The following is a 20,618-nucleotide window of genomic DNA, read 5'->3' as shown; positions in this document are numbered from 1 at the left end:
AGGATCTCGATCGGCACAGGCTTGGAGGGCCGAAGGGCATGTTCCTGTGCTGTAATTTTCTTTGTTCTTTGTTCTTTATTACTAATGTGCAATAAAGCATGATTTATTAAAGAAAAAGGACTCCTTGTGAGGCCAGAAAATGAACTTTACTAGCCGTATAGCTATCAGTTCAGGTCAGAGACGGTTAATCTATCTCATCTCCCTAAAAGTCTGTCCGTCATCTACAAGACATTTCCTCATTTCCTCCCATTGTTTCTTTTCCCCTCCTGACAAAATGGAAGCTGTCAAAAATGAGGAGCAGACATGGATCCAGATCTTGTCCACCGTTTTAAACATTTGTGGCTCTGCCTGGCTCCATGGAAATCGAGTGTTACAAACTCTTGTAAAATTAACAACTATAACATGTTAGCTATATCACACGTCAAGATTTGCACATCTTAATTTTACCTAAAATACCATCTAGTATTCCCTGTTTGAAAAAGTGTACTTTTCTACAAAGCATTAAACAAAAGGTATTGCTATCCAGCTACCTTTTCCTGCCCTTTTATTCACTTCCTGTGTCTTTTTCTTTGCCCCATAACATGGTCACAAACTTGTAATTTCATTCACTTTCCAATTCTAATGAAAGATCACCCGCTTGAAATACTGACTTTAATTTTTATGAGAATGGTTGTGTGAAGTATGTAGGTAAATAAGTTGCAAAAATTTTTGAAGAAGGGTCACTGGACCTGGAATGTTAACTGTGATTTCTCTCCACAGCTGCTGCTGGGCCTGTTGAGATTTTCCAGCAATTTCTGCTTTGTTGCAAAAATGGGAATGCAAATGTCCTGTCAATCATTTATGCAAATCTATGTAGAGCTTTGCCAAACAGAAGGCCAGGTCACCTGCTCAGCTGACAGTGTGGAGTGGATTTGGAAGAATAGGGCCCACGTAAATGGCCCAATCAGTGGGGAGGTTGAAGGTTCTGTGCCAGGAGCTGACGAAGGCTGGCACTGAGAAGTGGTCTGCAGTCTCCATTGAAAATTGGTTGTGGGTTTCCCACTTACAATAGATGCAAGGCTTTTCCTTTGAAGGTTGAAATAGACTGCTGCCCCTCCTGGAATACAAAGTGAGTGAAAAAAGAAACATTATAAGGTAGCTTCTGATTCTTTCTAGCCCTGGATCCTGACCCCAGCAGATTTCCTTGATGGGATGTATCAGCATGATAACCTTTACGACTCAACTCTGCCTTTCTCAACCCCATCCAATAAAATCCCTGAAGCCCCTTCCACTGAGGTTACAGTTTGAAATTGGGACATGATTAGAAAGCAGTGGAATCATTGGAGGTTGGGGGCGGACGTGGGACGTGGGGAGAAGGTGAATAAATGTGTTACATTGTCATAACTACCTCTGTTCAGTTTCCAGCGGGTGGAATTAGTAAAAAGGGTCCCGACCCAAAACGTTAACTTTCCTGCTCCTCTGATGCTGCCCGGCCTGCTGTGCTCCTCCAGCTCCACACTGTGTTAGCCCTGAGCTCTGTTACCCAGAACCTCTTGAGATGCAATGATTGCGTCCCTACCCCTGGGCCAAGAGATCCAAGTTCAAGTCCCACCAGTTCCAGGGGTGTGTAATAACATCTCTGGACAAATTAAATAGAAAATATCTTAACACTGTTACTGATTACTTTTGTGACACTGTGGTAGTGTCCCTACCTCAAACCAAGAGGCCCAGATCAGGTCATCACTGAACAGGTTGGTTAGAAAATTACCTTTACTCTGTTACTCTCTCCACAGATGGTCTCTGATCTGCAATGTGTTTTGTAACTTTTTTTTTGGTTTTTCATTTAGATTTCCAGGACCTGCAGCAACTTACTTTTGATATTTTTCCTAACTTGTTCTTAGTTTGCCTTGCTATACAATGCTTTTTAAAACAAAATATGTCACAGTGGCTCCTAAAAAACTACTTTAATTAATCTCCACTAGGACCGCAGTGTGTAGCCAATAACATATTTAAATAAAGTAGCTAAGTTTATTATTATCATCATTGCTTCACTGTCATCACAAAATAAACTTTCTATATATTCTCAGTTAATATTTTATATGTCTTCCTAAGTAGATATATGTGTGTTATAGTTTTCATTCTGCTCAGTTGTAATTAGTGAAGTTAAAATAGACTGGGACCTGAGGCCTAGTTTAGTTGAGTTCAGTATCAGACTATTCGAATGCCAACTTGCTGTGATGGAACACAAGTACTACTATATTCTTTTAGTTTAGTAACCATATATAAAGATAGATCTCTGCCAGCTGAAATTTCTATCCACATTTTTACTGAATTAGAATCCACAGAACTCAAGAGAACTATATTTTCAATTTAGCTTAACTGCATCTGACCCACTATGATCCTCTACAATTCCCTCTAGGCCCAGCCCATTTCCTGGCAAACAGATAACCTTCAGATATAATTAATACTGAGATATGCTGCTCATGCACCTTTAAGGGAGTGTATCTTAAAACAGTGTCAATCACTGCACATCATATCCTGCTGAGGGAGCATGTAAACTCCTGCTGTTTGTATGTCCATCTTCACAAATCCACTGAGTTGGTTGGAGAACAGAAGTGATGATGTTGTCATGCTGGTGATTTGCTGAGGTGAAATTGTGTGGATGACAGATCAAGGCAGATGATGGCCATGCAGCATGAAGGAACATTGTTCAGAAACAGCAGTGGCACAATGCTGCAGCTGCCAGGTGCCCATTCTGTTTTACCTGTCAGGAATCTGTAACATCTGTACCTTGGAAATAGGATGTAAATCAGGTGAGTTGTGCTTTAACAAGCTCAAATGCATGAATCAAGTAGCCACACTCATGGGCGAGATATTGAAGTCACTAATTAAGGCTTGATGACAAGATCAGAAGAGTTTTTTTATGTCAAGAATCTGATTTTTTTTATCATTACTTCATTCTCATCATACTTGTTATTACTCTGGTCACAGAAGAGATCAGAAAATTCCACTCATAATTTCAGTTGACTGCAGCACAATGGCTGGTAACATCAAAAAACCACCAAATGTTTGTCATGAGATGATGTGAGATAAGGACTGCATCCGTATTCACTAATAATACAAACAAGGTTCACAGCAGCATCCCTGTAAAATGAAAGGTGCCATAGCGCCATCGGGCTGCTCTGATGGAGTCAGTTTAAACATGAGCAAAGAAACTTCCTGCTGATCACCACAGTCCTTTCTACCTGGGCCGATGAAGCAATACTCCAACATGTTGAATAAACTTTGCCGGAAACAGTGAGGGCAGCAAGAGCTCAAAGCATGCTCTGGTGGGAGATTTCAATGTCCAGCATGAAAAGTAACTCAGCAGCAGCACTACTGATTGAGTTGGTTGGGTCCTAAAGAACATAGCTGCTAGACAAGTCTCCAGCAAGCAGAAGGAAAAATATACTGTGGTCAAGTGGCCAATGATCTAACCAACTAAGCCCAACATATAATTAACGAAACAGGCAAGCAAGGCCTGATGGAATACAAAGAGGCCAAAGTTACCCTTGAAAACAAGGATCAGTCCCGAGCTGGTGATAGTAGGAACAGCCGATGCTAGAGTCTGAGATAACAAGGTGTAGAGCTGGATGAATACAGCAGTCCAGGCAGCATCAGAGGAGCAGGAAAGCTGACATTTCGGGGCTAGACTCTTCTTCAGAAAAAGGGTCCTTCTGACCCTGTTGAAGAAGGGTCCAGACCTGAAACATCAGCCTTTCTGCTCCTCTGATGTTGCCTGACCTGCTGTGTTCATCCAGCTCTACACCTTGTTCTCTCAGTCCAGACGTGTCTTGCTTAATGAACAATGGGAGAGTTGTTATGATCCAAAACTCACTAACAGGCACTTGGCCAGAATGAGAGGGAAAAGACATTATGTTAGTGTATTAAGGACAGATGCCTTGACACCATAACTAATCATAACTAGGAAAGGGGATGGGTACACCTAGGGTGACCTGGCCTAACCTCATTGCGTGCTGACATCCCCATCTCGTTTCTATATTGGCTGATGTCAGAGAATATTCCAGAAGGGCTCAGAAAGGGAAAATAAGAAGGAATACCTGACAGACATTCCCTCAGTGAAAACTCAGTCAGTCAAGATTCCATGTGAAATCGCCCTTCGATCCAAGAAGACCCTGAGTGCACCCATTGACAGACCTCAGTGTATTGAGTCCAGAGCCCAATCAAGTTCACCAGAGCAAATGTTTTATGTGTTTTTCAGGCAGTCAGCCAAGTTTGGAAAATGGCAACCTAGTTCTGAGGAAGGGTCATCAACCCAAAATGTTAACTCTGTTTTTTCCTTCACAGATGCTGCCAAACCTGCTGAGCTTTTCCAGCAACATTGCTGTGTTCCTAATTTAGAGCATCTATAGTGCTTTTGGGGGTTTTTTTTGGAAGAGTAGTTGCTTTAACTTGTAAGTGTTTTACAAAACTAAGTTTGCCTGCATTAAGAGCACTTGGGTAAATACATTCTATATCGAATATTTTACAGGCAACAATATTTGATCTCATCCTGACCAATTTGCCTATCCCAGATGCGTCTGTCCATGATAATATTGGTACGAGTGACCACACACAATCATTGTAGAGATGAAGTCTCGCCTTCCCATTGAGAAAATGCTCCATAATGTTTTGAGGCACTCTCACTGTACTAAATGAGACAGACTTTGTACAGATATATCAACATAAGAGGCGCTATGGACCAGCAAGAGCAGCAGAATCTATTCCAACTGGATCTGCAATCTCATTTCCCAGCATATCCCATTTCCAACTATTACCAAGCCAGGGGAACAACTTGGGATCAATGGAGAATGCAGGAGGAATGGTAGAATCATCACACGTACCTAAAAATGAGGTGTCAACCTGGTAGATCTAGCAGACAAGTCTACACGTGTGCCAAACGGCATAACTTAGCAAGTGGCAGTTAGAGATAAGCAATCCTACAAGCAATCATCTAAGCTCTGCAGTCTGAACACATTCAGTCATAAATGGTGGGAGACAACTAACCACCACACTGGAAGAGGATGCTCCAAAATAACACCATCCTTAATAATGGAAGAGCCCAACACATGAGGAGAAAAAGTAAGACAGAAGCATTTGCAACAGAAGTGTAAAGTGGATGATCCATATCAGCCTCCTTTGGTGGTGCCCAAATTCACAGATGCCAGACCTCAGCCAATTTGATTCACTGAAATGATATCAAAAAATATTTAGATACATGAGTTACACACAAAGATTCACAAGATTCCAGCAATAGTACTGAAATCTTGTGCTCCAGGACCTGTGACACCTCTAGCCAAGCTGTTCCAAAACTGGCATCTACCTGACAATGTGGAAAATTGCCTATGTATGTGCTTACACAAAAAAGCAGGACAAATCCAACCCGGTCAAGTACTGCCCCATCAATCTACTTTTGATCATCAGTAAAGGTGTAATCGACAGTGCTATCAAGTGACACTTGCTTAATAACAACCTTTTGCCGACGTCCAATTTGGATTCCACCAGGTCCACTCAGCTCCTGACCTCATTACAGCCTTGGTTTAAACATGGAAAAAAGGGCTGAATTCGACAGGTGAAGTGAGAGTGATAGTGGAGAGTGGACTTGACATCAAGTCCACATTTGACTAAGCATAACATCAAGGAGCCTTAGCAAAAATGGAATCAATGGGAATGTGGGCGCATAATGTCTTCTGGTTGGTGTCATACCTGGCAGATAGGAAGATGGTTGTGATTGTTGTAAGTCAGCCATCTCAGCTACAGAACATCTCTGCAGGAGTTCTGCAGGGCAGTGCCTAGACCTGACCATCTTCGGCTGCTTCATCAATGGCCTTCCTGCCATCATAAAATCAGAGTGGGGATGTCTGCCAATGATTACACAATGTTCAGCACCATTCATGACTTCCTTAGATGCTGAAGCAATACATGCTCAAATGTAACAAGATCTGGTCAATATCCAGATTTGAGCTGAAAAATGGCAGGTAATATTTATGTCATGCATATGCCAGTCTGCGACCAACTCCAATAAGAGAGAATCTAACCACTGCCCCTTGACATTTAATGTGTTTCTATCACTGAATTACCCCACTTTCAACATCCTGGGAGTTACCATTAACCAGAAACTCAGCTGGACTAGCCAAGTAACAAAAGTGGATATAAGAGCAGACCAGAGGCTTGGAATACTGTAATGGGTAACTCACCTCCTGACACCCAAAATCTGTCCAACACCTAAAAGGCACAGGTCAGGAGTGTGATACAACACTTACCACTTGCCTGGGTGCAGTTCCAAGGACACTCAAGTCTTTTGATACCATCCAGGTCAAAGCATCACATCCACCAAAAACAACTTCTGCCTTTGTGTCCAGCACTCAGTAGCAGCAATGTGCACCATCTAAAAGAGGTACCTTCCAAACCCATGACTACTTCCATTTGGAGGGCAAGGTCAGCAGATACATGAGAACACCACCACCTGCAAGTTCCTCTCCAAGTAACTCATCACCCTGACTTGGAAATATACTACAATTCCTTTACTGACACTAGGCCAAAATCTTGGAATTCCCTTCGTAATAACATTTTGGGGCAGCCCACAGCTCATGGGCTGCAGTGATTCAAGAAAGCAGCTCACATCACCTTCTTGAGGATGACGCAGTGGCTCAGTGGTTAGCACTACGGCCTCACAGTGCCAGGAACCTCGGTTTGATTCCACCCTTGAGCGACTGCCTGTGTGGAGTATGCATATTCTTCCCGTGTCTGCGTGGGTTTCCTCCCACAGTCCAAAGATGTACAGGCTAGGTGGATTGGCCATGCTAAGTTGCCGATAGCGTTCAGGGATATGTAGATTAGGGGGATGGGTCAGAGTGGGATGTTCCGAGAGTGATGTGGAATAGTTGGCATGAAGGGCCTGTTTCTACAATGGAGGGATTCTATGATATATGGCTTAGGGATGGCAGTAAATGCTGGCCGTTCCAGCAACACCTGCACCTGCTAAGTGAATTCTAAAATGTCTGTTTTAAGCAATCCTGCCTGTCTTCATTGTAATTCGCAAACTAAGATGTCAAGAATAGTTATAATGCAATAAAATTATGTTTGGTTACTGTCAAAATGACGTGAACTGAAATATATTATCACAACGGCTAATTCTGTTTTGATTCATGTGGCAATGGAAAATATATTGGATTACCTAATTCAAATAGTAAATTAACCCATTACCAAAAACCTTTCTCAATTTAAAGCTGCAGCAGTTGCATACTTTTAGAAATTCATCAACATAAAATAAAACCGTAAAATTCCCATTCTATAAAAAAAACATTCCCAGATTTGTACAAACATTCTTTTTGGTTTTGTTCTTGATACATGAGGACAAAGAACTGATGGATTTTCATGTCAAAAGCATCGATTGTGAACTGAGGTGAACTCTTTTAAGAATGGAAGGAAGGACGTAAATGGCTGGTGTCAGCTGGAGAAAGTGTCTCTTGCGCTAAACTCTACTTGGCTCTGAACACTATTATTATCCTGCCTGAACATCACTACTCCCCCTCCCATTCCCTAAATGACATGTCCATCCTGGGCCTCCTGCAGTGCCACAATGATGCCACCCGAAGGTTGCAGGAACAGCAACTCATATTCCGCTTGGGAACCCTGCAGCCCAATGGTCTCAATGTGGACTTCACAAGCTTCAAAATCTCCCCTACCCCCACTGCATCCCAAAACCAGCCCAGCTTGTCCCCGCCTCCCTAACCTGTTCATCTCCTCCTCCCACCTCAAGCCACACCTCCATTCCTCACCTACCACCTCGTCCCGCCTCCTTGTTCTGCCCGTCCTCCCCGGTCTGACCTATCCCCTCCCCACCTCCCCACCTATACTCTCCTCTCGACCTATCTTCTCCTCTATCGATTTTCGGTCCGCCTCCCCCTCTCTCCCTATTTATTTCATAACCCTCTCCCCATCCCCCTCTCTGATGAAGGGTCCAGGCCCGAAACGTCAGCTTTTGTGCTCCTAAGATGCTGCTCGGCCTGCTGTGTTCATCCAGGTACACACTTTGTTATCTCTGACATAAAATTTATCACGTTTTTAACAACAAACCTTTAAACCATTTTTCTTCAGAGCATGCATGATAGCTGCTTTTGCATTGTTGGAAGTTAAAATGCAGGTCATCCATTGTTTCAAAACAGGCAAATGATTGTACAACTCTAAGTTGACTCTGAGAACAGGAGCAGCTATTCTGGTGCTGCCTGTTAGGAGCTGATGGCTCAGCACTCTGTTGAAGACAATATAAAGATGCTGAGTAGAACTGAGAGATTGTGCATCCCCAGTAGTAGCCCCAGGCAATTTGAGCAAAAAGTAAACAAAAGCATGTGAAATGAGATAGGGATAATAGGAACTACAGATGCTGGAGAATCCAAGATAACAAAGTGTGGGGTTGGATGAAGACAGCAGGCCAAGCAGCATCTCAGGAGCACAAAAGCTGACGTTTTGGGCCTAGACCCTTCATCAGAAAAGAGCAATGGGGAGACGGTTCTGAAATAAATAGGGAGAGAGGGGGAGGCGGATCGAAGATAGACAGAGGAGAAGATAGGTGGAGAGGAGAGTATAGGTGGGGAGGTAGGGACGGGATAGGTCAGTCTGGGGACGACGGACAGGTCAAGGGGATGGGGTGATGTTAGCAATTAGGAAATAGAGGTGCGGCTTGAGGCGGGAGGAGGGCGTAGGTGAGAGGAAGAACAGGTTAGGGAGGCTGGGACAAGCTGGGCTGGTTTTGGGATGCAGTGGGGGAAGGGGAGATTTTGAAGCTGGTGACGTCCACATTGATACCATTGGGCTGCAGGGTTCCCAAGCAGAATATGAGTTGCTGTTCCTGCAACCTACAGATGGCATCATTATGGCACTGTCGGAGGCACAGGATGGACATGTCGTCTAAGGAATGGGAGGGGGAGTTGAAATGGTTCGCGACTGGGAGGTGCAGTTGTTTATTGCGAACCGAGCGGAGGTGTCCTGCAAAGCGATCCCCAAGCCTCCGCTTGGTTTTCCAATGTAGAGGAAGCCGCACCGGGTACAGCGGATGCAGTATACCACATTGGCAGATGTGCAGGTGAACATCTGCTTGATGTAGAAAGTCACCTTGGGGCCTGGGATCGGGGGGGAGGGAGGAGGTGTGGGGGCAGGTGTAGAACTTCCTGCAGTTGCAGGGGAAGGTGCTGGGAGTGGTGAGGTTGGAGGGGAGTGTGGAGCGGACAAGGGAGTCGCGGAGAGAGTGGTCTCTCCGGAAGGCTGACAAGGGTGGGGCAGGAAAAATGTCTTTAGTCGGATTGTAGATGGCGAAAGTGTTGGAGGATGATGTGTTGTGTCCAGAGGTTGGTGGGGTGGTATGTGAGGACGAGGGGGATTCTCTTTTGGCGGTTATTGCGAGGGCGGGGTGTGAGGGGTAAGGTGCGGGAAATGCGGGAGACATGGTCGAAGGCATTCTCGACCACTGCGGCGGGAAGTTGCGGTCCTTAAAGAGTGGGGACATCTGTGATGTGCGGGAGTGGAATCCCTCATCCTGGGAGTGGATGCGGCGGAGGCGAAGGAATTGGGAATAGGGGGTGGAATTTTTGCAGGAAGGTGGGTGGGAGGACGTGTATTCCAGGTTGCTGTGAGAGTCGGTGGGCTTGAAATGGACGTTGGTTTGTAGGTGGTTGCCTGAGATTGAAATATAGAGGTCCAGGAAGGTAAGGGACGTGTTGGAGATGGCCCAGCTCTGTTGCTGCCAATCACGTTTGATTTGATTTAACCTAGCATTCTGGATATAAGTGAACATAGCCTGGTGTCTTTCGCTGAATATTAATCACCCATTAACCATTCACAGCAATTTAGCGAAACTTCAAATTAGAACCTGTCTAGAAAAGAGTTAAAACCTATGTGTTATGAAGATACTTTTAATCACCTTGGTTATCAATGTTAAAGCACATTCTGGAGCCAATCAAACTTGAATCCAGCTCCCCTGACTCAGAGGTAGGCACCTTACCACTACACTACAAAAGCACAATGTTACATGTGCTTACGGCAAAAGAAAGTGCATAATTTCTTATCCAATTAGCAGCTTTGTTACAGGTCAGGCTTCTGCTCACCAATGTGAAACAATTACAGCCTCACATTTTCAACTCAGAATTTTTAAAAGTAGTGCAGGAGCTCAAAAAAGATCCGCTCCGCCCACTGCCTCCACAGCCAGCAACTCCAGAGACGACAGTAGCACTCAGCCCTGCTGGGTCGTCACCATCCCCACAGAACTCCCCCTCACTGAGGACGAACGGTCAGTCCTCAGTAAAGGGCTGACCTTTATCCCCCTCCACCCACACATCAACGAATACCGCTCACGCTTGGACATTGAACAGTCCGCTGCCTCCGCCCCCACGCTTACTCTTTAATCATGAGCCTAACCCACCCTCTAATAACCCCTTCTCCCTCCTCCAACACACCCCCTCCTCCTGGACATCACCCCAAGGCCTCCAAACCTCGCTCGACCTCTTCATCTCCAACTGCCGTTGCAATGTTGAATGCCTCAACCCCTCCACCCCTCTCACCTGCTCCAACCTCTCCCCCACAGAATGTGCAGCCCTCCACTCCCTCCGCTCCAATCCCAAACTTGCCAGAGAACTCACGGACTAGGGAAGCGCCGTTGTCGTATGGCGCACTGAAATCTACAGTGCTGAGGCCAGGAACCAACACTCTGATGCCTCCTCCTACTGCCCCCTTGATCATGACGCCACCCCCGACCACAAAAACATCATCTCCCAGACCATCCACAACCTCATCACTTCAGGTGACTTCCCACCCACAGCCTCTAACCTCATCGTTCCCCAACACCGCACCGCCTGTTTCTATCTCCTTCCCAAAATTCACAAACCTGACCGCCCGGGTCAACCCATTGTCTCTGCCTGCTCCTGTCTGACTGAACTCATCTCCACTTATCTCAACTCCATTTTCTCCCCCTTGGTACAGTAACTCCCCACATACCTCTGTGACACTACAGATGCCCTCCACCTCCTCCAAAATTTATGATTCCCTGGTCTCCAACACCTCATCTTTACCATGGGCAAACAATCCCTGTACACCTGCATTCCCCATACAGATTACCTAAAGGACTTCCGCTTCTTCCTGTCCCACAGGCCTGATCAGTCCCTCTCCACTGACATCCTCATCTGCTCAGCCGAACTCGTCCTCACCCTCAACAGCTTCTCTTTCAATTCCTCCCACACTCGACAGACAAAGGGGGTGGCCATGGGTACCCTCATGGGCCCAAGCTATGCCTGCCTCTTTGTAAGGTACGTGGAACAATCCCTCTTCCACGCCTACACTGGCCCTATGCCCCATCTCTTCCTCCATTACATTGATGACTATATTGGTGGTGCCTCGTGCTCCCACGAGGACCTTGAACAGTTTATCCAACTCATTAACACTTTCCACCCCAACCTTAAGCTCACCTGGACCATCTCCAATAGCTCTGTCTCCTTCCTGGATTTCGCTGTTTCCATCTCCGTCAACAACCCGGAAATCAATATCCATTTCAAGCCTACTGACCCCCATAGCTACCTAGAATACATCTCCTCTCACCCACCTTCCTGCAAAAATTCCATCCCCTGTTCCCAATTCCTTCACCTGCACCACATCTGCTCCCAAGATGAGGCATTCCACTCCTGGACATCCCAGATGTCCTCATTTTACAAAGATCACAACTTCCCCTCCACAGTGGTTAAAAATACTCTCGACCACGTCTTTCACATTTCCTGCAACTCATCCCTCACATTGCCTCCCTGCAATAACAAAACAGAATCCCCCTCGTCCTCACATACCACCCCACCAACCTCCAGATCCAACACATCATCCTCTGGCACTCCCACTACCTGCAATCTGATCCCACTACCGAAGATATTTTCCCTCCCCACCCTTACCTGCCTTCCGGAGGGACCACTCTCTCCGTGACTCCCTTGTCTGCTCCACATTCCCCACCAGCACCCCCACACCCAGGACTTTTCCCTGCAACCACAGGAGGTGCCACACCTGCCCCGGTACCACCCTCCTCAACCCCAGGCCCTAAAAGACCTCTCACATCAAACAGATGTTCATCTACACATCTGCTAATGTGGCAAACTGTATCCGCTGTTCCCGATGTGGCCTCCTCTACATCGGGGATACCAAGCGGAGGCTTGGGGACCGCTTTGCGGAACACCTATGTTCGGTTTGCGCCAAACGACTGTACCTCCCAGTCATGAACAATTTCAACTCCCCCTCCCACTCGTTGGATGACATGTCCATCCTGGACCTCCTCCAGTGGCATAACGATGCCACCTGAAGGTTGCAGAAACAGCATCTCATATTTCGCTTGAGGACCCTGCAGCCTCATGGTATCAATGTCGACCTCACAAGCTTCAAACTCTCTCCTCCCCTACCACATCCCAAAACCAGCCCAGCTTATCCCCACCTCCCTAAACTGTCTGTCCATTTCCCACCTAACCACTCCTTCCACCTCAACACCCACCTCCACCTCCTACCTATCACCTCAACAACCCCCCCCCCCCCCCAACCTTCGACCTGTCTATCTTCCCTTGACTGACTAACCCCTTCATAACTCCAAACCTACACTCACCTTTACTGGATCCATCCCCACCTCTTCAACCTGCCCACATCCTCTCCACCCATCTGCTCCTTTAACCAACTTCTATCTGCCTCCTCCCCTCTCTATTGATTTCAGAATCCCTACCCCTTCTCTATTTCCGAAGAATGGCCCAGACCCGAAATGTCAGCTTTCCTGCTCCTCTGATGCTGCTTGGCCTGCTGTGTTCATCCACCTTATTATCTCAGATTCTCCAGCATCAGCACCTCCTACTATCTCAAAAACATACTTGTTCGTTTATTGCCATCTGTAAGAAGAAATTTCAATTCTAGTGCAGCATTTAAAAACTTTTCATGTTAAAGGGTACCATTATTTCTCAGCAGAAATAGATCCACTTCGAAGGACTTTCTACATGGTGAGACAGTGAAGGTCCTGATAGAATTTAAACAAATAATTTGGGCTGAGTTTTTAACATTGATGTGGGAAGCAGGGAATGAAGAATAAACAGTCTGGCTCTATGTCATCAGGTCAACTTCCAATGACATCATACGCAACAGAATTATGGGTGTGCAGAAAAGAAGTGCCAAATTGAAACAGAATTCAGTTTGGGGGTGGGGGTGGAACGGGGAATGTGAGGGATTGAGGGAGTGAGGGGATGTGAAGAAGGAATGTGGGAGTGGGAAGAGGGAGGATGGGAGAAGAAGGATGATAAGGGAAAGAGAGAACACTGGGGAGAGAAAGCATTGATGGGGAGGGTGTAAAGGTAATGGGGGTGATGGGATGGTGTTGGGGTAGATGGAGGTAGGACTTGATGGGGAGAAAGGGTACCACCGCCTCCCTGGTCATTCCTTACAGAATTAATTTCCCTCTCAGTTTATCTCCCCCACCACAAACCCCCTCCCCTAACACAAGCGTCCTCTTCCCCATCACAGCTGCCTCTCACCCCCATCACAATTCCCTCTCTCCCATGTGACTGTCCACATCTCGTCCATAACTGCACCAATTCTCAGGCCTTCCTTCTTTGGAATAGTTACTGATCATGATGACTTGATTGCCATTATTTTTCATATTGGCAATGAACCCTTGTTTCAACATGCATGCGTCAGTTCCTGTAAACACACGTGTGAATTTGTAATGGTCCATTAGGTGCATGTTTGATGGCGATAGAGACCATCTACAAATGAACACTCCACTTGCAGCTTTGAAAAGAGGCTGCTGCCGAGCTAATCCATTAGTAGTCTAGTGACCTGTTTCTGTTGATGCAGTTTATTAATGTTTTCATTAATGAATGTCTTCATTGGGAATGCTTGGCTCATCTTCAAGGAATACCTTTCAACAGGTTCCTGAAATTTTATGCTGATTTGTAAATTCTCTGAGGGTCCAGTATAAAAGAGTATGCTGTATACTGAAGGGTATTTACCAACGAAGCATGTAACGTTCCTGCTGATCACTCGACTCGGCAAGAGGTGGAAGTTGCACTCGACAGAATCCACCATAATGGTACGTCCTGCATTGTTTCCACCCTGGTAGCAACAAAGTTGATCAGGATCCTGTTGTACTCTGAGATAATCTTGTTCACTATCCACCATACCACCCATTTTGGTGTCATCTGCAAGATTACTAATCATGCCATCTATATTCTCAGACAAGTTATTTACATAAATGATGAACAACAGTGGACTCAGCATCAATCCTTGTGGCACACTGCCATTCACAGGCCTCCAGTATGGACACCAACCCTTTCCCACTACCCCCTGTCTCCAACTGTCAAGCCAATTATGTACTCAACTGGCTATCTCTCCGTGGATTCAATGTCGTCTAACCCTCTCCAAAGCCACCACATCCTTCTGATAGTGTGGGAGCCAGAATTGAACACAAACTTTTAAAGACCATCTTGACAAATACATGAATAGGATGGAAATAAAGGGATATGGTCCCCAGAAGGGTCGTGTCTTTTAGTTGTGACAGGCAGCATGTCGGTGCCAGCTTAGAGGCCCAAATGTCCTGTTCCAAAACTGTAATTTTCTTTGTTCTTTGTTGATGTTGTTCTAAACTTACTAACCAGTCTACCATACAGAACCCTGTCAAAGACATTGCTAAAGTCCATGTAGACAATGTCTACCGCTCTGCCTTAATCTATCTTCCTGGTCACCTCTTCAAAAAACTCAATCAAATTTGTGAGACACAATTTCCCACACACCGAGCCATGTTGATGCTCCTTAATCAAAAGACAGCCTAACTCCTCAAAATTGTTTGGTGGTTGGTGGGATTGGTGGAGGGATGTTTGAACAAACGTCTGGAATCAACTGAACCAATTTCAAGCTGCAGATTCATTGTCTGCCGCTTTCACAGAATCAAACAATTGTTGTGGTGTGGAAGGAAGCAATTCTGCTCAATTTACACACTCTGGCATTCAAATAAACTTTATTCCACATCAGGAATGGGACAGAAATCATAGAATTGGGTCCTCGCTGAAGCCACAGGTTACATACCAAAAATAGGAAGGAAAATAGCAGAAGAAAGGAGTGTGAACATTAAGATAATTAAAGTCAGAGGAGAAAAAGCACTGGAGAGCCTAAGGATCTAAAATCTGATAAGCCACCAGAACGAGTGATGGTTGTTGAAATTTTGGCTGCACTTTTTGTAGTTTTCCAAAATTGATTACATTTTAAAGTAGTCCCAGCAGATTGAAACTTAGCACATATAATAATGCATTGTGCAGCCTTCTTGAAGGGATATCAAATGCGACCTCCACAAGCCTAAAGATTGTCAGACAATTTCAAATTTCAATAAGTATGGCAAAGTAAAGGTTCCTATTCAAATGCACATCTCTAACAATCGCTTGACATCCTTTACCAGTACCTGGTGCTATGATGTTGTGGCCATAACAGAGACATGGGTTTCTCAGGGGCAGGAATGGTTGCTGGATGTTCCAGGGTTTAGAGCATTTAAAAAGAATAGGGAGGGGGCAAAAAGAGGAGGGGGTGTAGCACTACTAATCAGAGAGGGTATCACAGCTACAGAAGCTTCCATTGTCGAGGAAGATCTGCCGACTGAGTCAGTGTGGGTGGAAATTAGGAACAGCAAGGGAGGAGTCACCTCGTTAGGGGTTTACTACAGGCCTCCCAATAGCAGCAGGGAGATTGAAGAAAGCATAGGTCGGCAGATTTTGGAAAAGTGCGGACGTAGTAGGGTTGTTGTAATGGGTGACTTTAACTTTCCCAATATTGATTGGAACCTCCTTCGAGCAGAAAATTTGAATGGAGCAGTTTTTGTAAGGTGTGTTCAGGAGGGCTTCCTAACTCAGTACGTTGACAGGCCGACGAGGGGAGAGGCCATTCTAGACTTGGTGCTCGGAAACGAGCCGGAGCAGGTATCAGACCTTGTGGTGGGAGAGCATTTTGGTGATAGTGACCATAACTGCCTCACATTCTACATAGCTATGGAGAAGGAGAGGATTAGGCAAAATGGGAGGAAATTTAATTGGGGAAGAGGAAACTATGATGCGATTAGACATGAGTTAGGAAGCATGGACTGGGAGCAATTGTTCCATGGTAAAGGCACTATAGAGACAAGTGGAGACTGTTTAAGGAACAGTTTTTGTGAGTGATGAATAAATATTTCCCTCTGAGACAGGCAAGAAGGGGTAAGATAAAGGAACCTTGGATGATGAGAGCGATGGAGCTTCTCGACAAAAGGAAGAAGGTAGCTTACATAAAGTGGAGGAAGCTAGGGTCAAGCTCAGCTCTAGAGGATTACAGGCAGGCGAGGAAGGAGCTCAAAAATGGTCTGAGGAGAGCCAGGAGGGGGCACGAGAAAGGCTTGGCAGAACGGATTAGGGAGAACACAAAGGCATTTTACACTTATGTGAGGAATAAGAGAATGGTCAAAGAAAGAGTAGGGCCGATCAGGGATAGCATAGGGAACTTGTGTGTGGAGTCTGAGGAGGTAGGGGAAGCCCTAAATGAGTTTTTTGCTTCTGTCTTTACGAAAGAAACGAACTTTGTAGTGAATGAAACCTTTGAAGAGCAGGTGTGCATGCTGGAATGGATAGAGATAGAGGAAGCTGATGTGCTGAAAATTTTGTCAAACATTAAGATTGACAAGTCACCAGGCCCGGACCAGATTTGTCCTCGGCTGCTTTGGGAAACGAGAAATGCAATTGCTTCGCCACTTGCGAAGATCTTTGCATCCTCGCTCTCCACTGGAGTCGTATCTGAGGACTGGAGAGAGGCAAATGTAATTCCTCTCTTCAAGAAAGGAAATAGGGAAATCCCTGGCAATTACAGACCAGTAAGTCTCACGTCTGTCATCTGCAAGGTGTTAGAAAGGATTCTGAGGGATAGGATTTATGACCACTGGAAGAGCATGGCTTGATTAAATGCAGTCAACACGGCTTTGTGAGGGGCAGGTCATGCCTCATAAACCTTATCGAGTTCTTTGAGAATGTGACTAGAAAAGTTGATGAGGTTTGAGCTGTGGATGTGGTGTATATGGACTTCAGCAAGGCATTTGATAAGGTTCCCCATGGTAGGCTCATTCAGAAGGTCCGGAGGAATGGGATACAGGGGAACTTAGCTGTCTGGATACAGAATTGGCTGGCCAACAGAAGACAGCGAGTGGTAGTAGAAGGAAAATATTCTGCCTGGAAGTCAGTGGTGAGTGGTGTTCCACAGGGCTCTGTCCTTGGGTCTCTACTGTTTGTAATTTTTATTAATGACTTGGATGAGGGGATTGAAGGATGGGTCAGCAAGTTTGCAGACAACACCAAGGTTGGAGGTGTCGTTGACAGTATAGAGGGCTGTTGTAGGCTGCAGCGGGACATTGACAGGATGCAGAGATGGGCTGAGAGGTGGCAGATGGAGTTCAACCTGGATAAATGCGAGGTGATGCATTTTGGAAGGTCGAATTTGAAAGCTGAGTACAGGATTAAGGATAGGATTCTTGGCAGTGTGGAGGAACAGAGGGATCTTGGTGTGCAGATACATAGATCCCTTAAAATGGCCACCCAAGTGGACAGGGTTGTTAAGAAAGCATATGGTGTTTTGGCTTTCATTAACAGGGGGATTGAGTTTAAGAGTCGTGAGATCTTGTTGCAGCTCTATAAAACTTTGGTTAGACCGCACTTGGAATACTGCATCCAGTTCTGGTCGCCCTATTATAGGAAAGATGTGGATGCTTTGGAGAGGGTTCAGAGGAGGTTTACCAGGGTGCTGCCTGGACTGGAGGGCTTATCTTATGAAGAGAGGTTGGCTGAGCTCGGACTTTTTTCATTGGAGAAAAGGAGGAGGAGAGGGCACCTAATTGAGGTATACAAGATAATGAGAGGCATAGATAGAGTTGATAGCCAGAGACTATTTCCCAGGGCAGAAATGGCTAGCACGAGGGGTCATAGTTTTAAGCTGGTTGGAGGAAAGTATAGAGGGGATGTCAGAGGCGGGTTCTTTACACAGAGAGTTGTGAGAGCATGGAATGCGTTGCCAGCAGCAGTTGTGGAAGCAAGGTCATTGTGGTCATTTAAGAGACTGCTGGACATGCATATGGTCACAGAAATTTGAGGATGCATACATGAGGATCAATGGTCGGCACAACATCGTGGGCTGAAGGGCCTGTTCTGTGCTGTACTGTTCTATGTTCTATGTTTTATGTTCTACCTCACTGTCACTTTAATTCTTCCTTTCAGTATATGTGTGCCAGGCATAAGAGAGAACATTGACTTTCCATATTTACTCAAATGCACTCTCTCAATTCACAGTGCCACAAGAACGTTTACTATTTTCAAGGATAATTCTTTGAAACAGACAAAAGTTGTTCAGTATTCCATATGAAATCAAGAAATAGGTGGAGGTACTGACCACTGTAGAGGCTATGGACTCTGATAACATTCCAGCAATAGTAGGGCAACATGGTGGCCCAGCGGTTAGCACTGCTGCCTCACAGTACCAGGGACCCGGGTTTGATTCCACCCTCAGGCAACTGCCTATGTGGAGTTTGCATATTCTCTCCATGGTGCCCTGGTTTCCTCCCACAGTCCAAAGACATGCACGATAGGTAGATTGGTTATGCTAAATTGCCCATAGCGTTCAGGGATATATAGATTAGGTGTGTTGTAGCGGGGATGGGTGGGATGCTCTGAGGATCAGTGTGGACTTGTTGGTCCAGGGGGCCAGTTTCCACATTAGGGATTCTATGAGTACTGAAGACTTGTGCTCCAGAACTTGTTGCACCTCTAGCCAAGCGGTTCCAGTACAGCAACAAGCCTGGCATTTCCCTGATAATGTGGTAAATTGACCAGGTATATCTTCTTTGCAAAAAGCAGAACAAATCCAACATGGCCAATTACTACCCCATCAGTCTACTCTCAAACATCAGTAAAGTGATGGAAAGTATCATCAACACAGCTATCAAATAGTGCCTGCTTAGCAACAATCTATTCACAGACACTCGGTTTGGGTCGTGCCAGGGCCACACAGCTCCTGACTTCACAGTAAATAGAGTATGCTTTCTGTTAATGATGAAACCTGTGAATTTAATTTTGTCCTGAATAACAGTCTGTCAGGAAAATTGATCACCTCAGTGAATTACAAACTGAGTGTGGTACCACCTCAGTGGTATTTGAACACTTATAGCAGTTTATAGATTAATGTGGCTCGGTTATCGTTTTGTACATCAATATTTCACACATGTTTTATTTGTGGCTAAAATAAACTTACTTGTAACAAAATAATTCTTCCAACTAATACAGCTCTTCACAGTTAAATCAGGGCACCCAAGGAAGGATCTGCTTATCTTAGAGGGAGTACACTGGAGGATCACCAAACTGATCTCTGGGAGGATGGGACAGTCCCTTGAGGAGAGTTTGAGACTGAACCTGTGTTTTCTGGAATTTAAGGATGAGAAGTAATCCTGTTAAAGAATATGGAATTCTTACAGAGCTCAATAGAGTAAAATACAGGAAGGAGGTTTCTCCCAAAGTTTTTTTTTGGAGGAAGTAGCATATCAGGGGCAAATAGAGTCCAGAACCAGCAGAGATAATCTCCAGATAAAAGGGTAGCCATTTTGGATCAAGAGAAGGAGGTATTTCTTCACTCAGAGGGTGGAAAATCTTTGGAATTCTCTACCTCAAAGGACAGTTGGGGCTCAACCAATGGATATGTTCAAGACAGGGATAAATAGGTTTCTAGATAAGAAAGATATCAAGGGATAGGGTGAGAAAATGGTATTGAGGTAATGATCTACTGAAAGGCAGAGCAGACAGGAAGGTCTGAATGGATTACTTTTGCTCCCATTTCCTGTGCAAGAAAGCTCGTTGCATTGTTCCCACCCTGACAGCAGTAAAGTTGATCAAGATCCTGTGTACTCATAGATCATCTTGTTCACTATCCACCAAACCACTAATTTTGGTGTCATCTGCAAGCCTACTGACAATGCCTTCTATGATATCATCCAAATCATTTATATACATGATGAACAACAATGGAACCAGCGTTCACAGGCTTCCAGTCTGGACACCAACCCTTTACCATTACCCTCTGTCTCCTACTGTCAAGGTAACATTGTATTCAGCTATCTCTCCCTGGATTCCATGTGATCTGACCTTACCAGCCAGTCTGCCATATGGAACCTTGTCAGAGACATTGATAAAGTCCATGTAGACAATGTGTGTAGCTGGATGAACACAGCAGGCCAAGCAGCATCTCAGGAGCACAAAAGCTGACGTTTTGGGCCTAGACCCTGCTGTCAGGATGTGAACAATGCATACCATTATGATAGATTCTGTTGGGTAAAACTTCCACCTCTTACCCAGAGGAGTGATCAACAAGAATGCCACATGCTTCATTGATAAATGCCCTTCGGTGTGCAGCGCACTGTTTTATAAAACAGTTCATAGAATTAAGATGCTAACAGTTTGAGTTGAGCTTTCTTGCACAGGAAATGGGAGCAAAAGTAATCCATTCAGACCTTCCTGCCTGCTCTGCCTTTTAGTAGATCATTGTTGATCAATACCTCAATA

This window comes from Stegostoma tigrinum, chromosome 3 (genome assembly GCF_030684315.1).
Source record: "Stegostoma tigrinum isolate sSteTig4 chromosome 3, sSteTig4.hap1, whole genome shotgun sequence".
Taxonomy (NCBI): domain Eukaryota; kingdom Metazoa; phylum Chordata; class Chondrichthyes; order Orectolobiformes; family Stegostomatidae; genus Stegostoma; species Stegostoma tigrinum.
Note: the sequence above shows the minus strand (reverse complement) of the source record.